The 6,233-nt window shown below is 38.2% G+C and overlaps 1 pseudogene; it reads left to right on the forward strand.

Annotated features, from left to right (window-relative positions):
* The first annotated feature begins 3,273 nt into the window (after positions 1-3,273).
* Positions 3,274-4,021, forward strand: LOC126755744 (uncharacterized; annotated as a pseudogene).
* The last annotated feature ends 2,212 nt before the right edge of the window (positions 4,022-6,233 follow it).

Below are 6,233 nucleotides of genomic sequence, written 5' to 3' on the forward strand. Positions count from 1 at the left end.
GTCTTGCGCGCTAGTTGCTCATCCTCGCGAGGCCTTTTCGGTGTTGAATCCACCCCTGCGTGTCTTATAAGGACATTTCGTTTGGTTGCTTTGATTTTGTTTTTGTACTCGCTTTGGGCGCGTTCGTTGAGCTTCGTCACAGAAATTAACAGATCTGATTGTTGATCGATCGTTGAGGCAGTTAGCCTCTTGATCATATCTCCCAGCTGAGACATAATGTCCCCTTCTGGTAGCGTAAGTTCCTCTCGAGGCGTGCTGTCTTGCAGCGCTGGTGGTGACGATCTCGCTCTTTCAGGCCTTTCCACGGTGAGCCCCTGTTTCGGTGATCGCATGAGTCTTGGTGCGCGTTTAAAGGGATCAGCTTCGACGCAAGGACCACTAAAGGTCGGCGTTCTCCTGGACGGTTCCGATTCTGCGATCCTACTGCCAGGGCTTTGAGTGCCGTTGCTCGACAAGCATTCATGTACACTGCTACTATTGCTTTTGGTATCTTTTATCAAATAATTCTCCATATGCTAATTTCATCCAGCGCATCGTGTGTAGAAGGACGAGCCGAAATAGACAGAAACGGGTGTACCCTCGGAAACCATGCTCCTACCCCAGTTCCCTGAGGCCTGTCCTTCGCTTTACCAGTCCCGAAAAACACAGACGGACCGGCGCTGGCCCGGGGCAACGCAGGCTACTACTCCTGCGCCCAATGCACACTCCCTGACCAGGGACTGAAGTGGCTGTTTACTGATACACCACGCGGCTAACACCTCGGCAGAACAAGCTCACATCACCCTTTACATCCCACCAGCGGAGACATCGCTGTCAAGATATCCAGAGACTCCCAGTGCGCCGGGCCGTTCGGATATCCGCGACCTGCCGACCCCCCGGTAGCTTAGAGTGCGTGCGCCTGTACGCACTGGGGGATGCGTCTCCAGTGCCGACCGGATCAGTAGCCCCGACCACCCAAGCGGTCGATTATAGCGATATCGCGGTGGTACAGCCCTCACCTCCAGCCAAGTGACTGAAACAGGTTACTCTATTGGTCGCCGGACGGAGCAGTCTCCCCGTAACGGTCCTGAGTCAACCGATGTGGCCCTGCACCGAATCGATCCGAGGGCTTAAATTTCGATACTACGACCGCTGGTCGGCACAAGAAACGCCGCCCCCAATACTGTGGCAAACAGTGTTTAAAACTCATTAAAGATTTTATCAAACTTTACCACTGGTGGAGGGAAATGAAAATACCTTCACTGAGCTGAGAACTATTTCATTCTGGTTTTTATTTAGTATTTTCCTTGCTTATATACAAATTTTAAAACTATCTTAAATAACTAAATATTATATATGTGTATGTGGGTATGTTTGTATGTACTGCAGCGTATTGTTTATTGTTTATGGGGTTGTTTTCAAGTGTACAATTTAATACATATGTGAGTGTGTGTGATGTTATCTCCCCTGCCAACCACGGCTACCCACTTGTGTCAAATATTTCAATACAACTACACACTTTTTCTCTATGCACTAACACCAACGCACATTTTCGGGTTATTTTTTGTGTACCTAAATGCGATGAAAAAAAGTTTGTTTCATTTTTTGATTTATTTGAATGAGTGCGAAGGAGAAAACATAATTGTCAATAGTGACAAAAGAAAATCCCAAAAAGGGTAATAAAAAACGATTGAAAGACGCATGTCATTCGTGATCGTACCATCGTCAAGAAGGCTCGTACAACAAGGAGGTAAGTAAGTGGATTTTATGTGATTTTTTTTAAATAATTTGCAAATAATTACTTCATTTGTTTTTATAGCATTGGAAACCAGAACTGAATTGTAAATAGCAGCAGCAGCAATATCATCAGAAGCAGCAAATATCAATTGTTAAGTAAGTATGTGAAAAAAGTGTGTGTTGTATGAAATTAGATTGTGCAGTCCAATATACAAGTATATACACCCAACTCCTTTTTTACACGGTAGATACGTTCCTCAGAAATCCGTGTAAAAAAAGAGGCGTTTTCTATAGAAAAATGGGGGATACGTTCTATGTCATCCGAAAACCGTGTAAGATTAAATAAAGAACAATATTTACTTCGAAAAACCGTGTAAAAAATGTTGAAAACTATAAAAATTTAGATATGCATACAAATGCTCATATGGCATTTTATTGAGCACTAAAACTTAAAATACATAATTCATATAGGTGAAAAATTGGTATATTAAGCAAAAAACAAAAGAAATCTGTTAATCCAGAACTAAGAACAGAAAAATTAGAATAGAAATGAGGAAAACATATTTACATTGCTACATAACACTGTCCAACAGCATTTTGGGAACAGAATAGCGACCCTATAATTCTGAAAGGGTATGTTGAGTAGATCATTTTTGTAGAACAAACTTATGGTCCAGCACGTCTGAGTTTTTTTTACAGTGGGTCAACGTTCTCATTTTTTGGTCGAAGGGAGCATTATACTATATGAAAAAACTCTTGTAAGTTAATGTCTGAGAGAATTCTTATGGTCAGAGTTGTATTGTGGAATTGTATGAGGATTATTTTTGCGGAAGATCTTAACCCTCTAACTGGTTTCTTTATGGGACAATTTGACCCTTTTTTTGAGAAAATTAAAAAATATCCTTTAAAAAAGGACATTTAAGGATTAAAATATTCTACGACAATGTTTGGAGGAAAATTTAAGTGGGGGTCACCAAAGACACCATTGTTGTAAATAAAGCTCTTTACGATTGATAAAAAAATTACACGCCAACATATACAAAGTAGGTGAAAACGTCGTCAAGTTCGGCCGGGCCAAACACTGAGTTCTCGCATCTAGTCAGCTGTGAATTACTAATCGGGTGTGATAAAATTAAGCATAATTGACTTACTAAGCAGTACATATCGGGTAAGATTTTTACTAAAATTAATATAAAAAAGAACAATTAAAGCTTAAATAAGCATGGCGGAGTCTGTTTGCAAATTTTTTAATTTGTGGACATTTTACGCACCTTCAAAGCAGAAGAAAGATATTTCCTACAATTGAAGAATCATATTTTCTTTTCTTTGAATTACGATTTTTATGTAAAGCTTGGATACCAAAAACTGTATGTACTACTTGCGAAAGTGGTCTTTCGACCTGGTACAAAGGCGGTACTAAGGCGCTGCCATTTTCTGCGCCTATTGTATGGATTGAACCCGAAAATCACAAATCAGAAACATGCTATTTTTGCGTAAATTACAAATTTGGTAGAAGCCAAAGGCACTACGCGATAATGACATACGAAGCAACAAATAATGTCATTTTACCGGAAGTGCTTTCTTTGTAAATAGGATTCACGTGCTACCAGCAGCCATTATCATATTAAATATTTCGAAGAACGCAAAGAAAATATTATTGGTAACTTAAATGTAATCCATGAATCTCTTGTCCCAAAAGATAAGGTCATACTTCCACCGCTGCATATTAAGTTGGGCGTGGTGAAAAATTTTATTAAAAGCTTAAATACACAAGGATATGCTTTCAAACGCATTTAAACAATTTTCTCCAGATTATCTGCAGCAAAATTAAAAGAAGGTAAAATACGAGTTTAAGAAATAACTACCTTTTCTAGGAATGCTCGTTGGACCCGATATAAGAAAATTATTACAGGATGAAGAATTTTATGGTCATCTGTCGGATATGCAAAAGACAGCATTTGACTTTATGCAGCTGGTTATATCAGAATTCCTTGGAAACTCAAAAGCACAAAACTATGCAGAAAATATTGAAAGCATGCTAATCGGTTTTAACAATATTGGCGTTAAGATGTCACTAAAGCTGCATTTTCTGCACTCTCATCTCAATTTTTTTAAAGAAAACCTTGGGGCGGTTTCAGATGAACACGGTGAAAGGTTTAATCAGGATATAAAGGTATTGGAAAGATTCAAAGGGAAATCCCAAAGTGTAATGCTTGTTGAATACGTTTGGGGCTTGTACAGAAACCTTGACACATCGGAACATTCACGTCAAGCTAAATACAGGAAAGCATATTAAGTTTAATCTTTAATCCCTTGTCCTACTACTGCTGAAGCAAAAAAATAAATATGTACACCACTATTAAAACAAAATTATAATTTTTTTATCAATCGTAAAGAGCTTTATTTACAACAATGGTGTCTTTCGTGACCCCCACTTAAATTTTCCTCCAAACATTGTCGTAGAATATTTTAATCCTTAAATGTCCTTTTTTAAAGGATATTTTTTGATTTTCTCGAAAAAAAGGCCAAATTGACCCATAAAGAAACCAGTTAGAGGGTTAAGATCTTCCATAAAAATAATCCTCATACAATTCCACAATACAACTCTGACCATAAGAATTCTCTCAGACATTTACTTACAACAATTTTTTCATATTATACTATATTCCCTTCGACCAAAAAATGAAAACTTTGACCCACTGTAAAAAAAAAAATCTCAGACGTCCTGGACCATAAGTTTGTTCTACAAAAATGATCTACTCAACATACACTTTCAGAAATATGTCGCTATTCTGTTCCATTCAAAAAGTCTTCATTTGTTGGACAGTGTAATTATTCGTCGCTACTTGATAACAAGCACAATTGTTTGCGACGAACTGGACTAAAGTCGGTATCATCGCTGGAGATATCCATTTCAGCAATGTAAATATCATGCGAACAAAATGTGTAGGTAAGAGTTATCGAATAAAGGGATTTCCCAGTTACTACTATGTATGTTCATTTCAGCAATGGTGCTAAATGTGGTAAAAACAAACATAATTACAAGACAGTGATTTAAAAACCGTAGTAGATTAAAAATTTTTTACACAAAAAAAATTTTTCTCAACCGTGTAACTTCAAATCCGTGTCAAAAGAAACGGTGTAAAAAAAAATTGGATGTATGTACATACATAAGTATGTATTTTATGCGTTTAAGGCGGCCTGCGCAATCCAATATAATATGTAAAAATAAATGTTTGTTTTATATTTTTAATGATCAAATAATATTTATCTTTTCTTTCAGATGTTATTTAATTTTTATTTAATTAATCTTTGATTTCAGAGTAAATTCTATTTGTATTTAATATATTTTATTTTTTCCAGATAATATTAATTGTTTTATTCACTGCCCACTCGACTTACCACTTTTGCCAAATTGTGTGTATCTTAAAATAAAACCTCCGGTTTCAATTTCGAAAATTTATTTACAATACTCGTATAACTCCGTTTTATATTTAGCTTCACACTGTTATTTTAGTTACAATATAAATCCGCTTTCTAAGGCCGTATATAGAATGCGTTGCAATATAACTCCGCTTTATACCCAGCTTCACACAGTTGGTTTATACTTTAGAGGTAGGTTTGGAACTGGATGTAAATATAAAACTGGAGATCACTAGCGGTGCGTGGCGAAAGAGCGATGTATATTCAACGACGGACGAGTCTGAACTGCGTTGTGTATAAGCTGACCCTTGTTCAGTGGAGTGGTGTGGTTTTTTTTTTTTTTTTTTTTTTTTTTTTTTAAGTAGGAGGAAGCATCGAAAGCCGACGTGCGGGACTTTAACCCGCTAAACCTAACCTACTCCCAACTCCAGACTCTCCCACGGAACCACCAGATAAGGTATTACTTCATGGGAGTGACAAGACATTTTACGTCTCCTCTATAGCACGGACGGACTGGCGCCTATTCTGCTGTACCTGTCTTAATATTGTCGTGATGGAAGCTGCCGCTTCGCGAACAGCTTTCCACTTCTCAGAGGACTGACACATAAGTGCAGTCAAACTTTCCACCATTAAACTACCACCTAGTGCTGTTTCTAACTTTTCCCTTATTTTTTGAAACCGAGGACAATAGAAAAACACGTGTTCAGAGTCTTCTATTGACTCCGTACACATCGAACAGTACGGACTGACGTCATTTTGAAATTTATATAGGTAGCCTCTAAAGCACCCATGCCCACTTAATATTTGGGTGAGGTGGAAATCCAGGTCCCCATGTTGTCTACTTATCCACGTGTGGATGTCAGGTATGAGTCTGTGGGTCCATCGTCCTTTAGTTGAGGTTTGCCACCGTTGCTGCCATAGAGTTATGCTCTTATTTCTCTCTTCTTTTGGGTTTCTGTGATTGGCGCTGATAGTTCATATAGTCTCGCGAACTCGTCTCCCTGGATGTCTATAGGCGGCATACTAGCTAATACTTCAGCTGCTTCGCTGGAAATAGTTCTGAAAGCACTTGTTACTCTTATCGCTGTGAGTCT

The sequence above is a fragment of the Bactrocera neohumeralis genome, chromosome 4 (genome assembly GCF_024586455.1).
Source record: "Bactrocera neohumeralis isolate Rockhampton chromosome 4, APGP_CSIRO_Bneo_wtdbg2-racon-allhic-juicebox.fasta_v2, whole genome shotgun sequence".
NCBI classification, from domain to species: Eukaryota; Metazoa; Arthropoda; class Insecta; order Diptera; family Tephritidae; genus Bactrocera; species Bactrocera neohumeralis.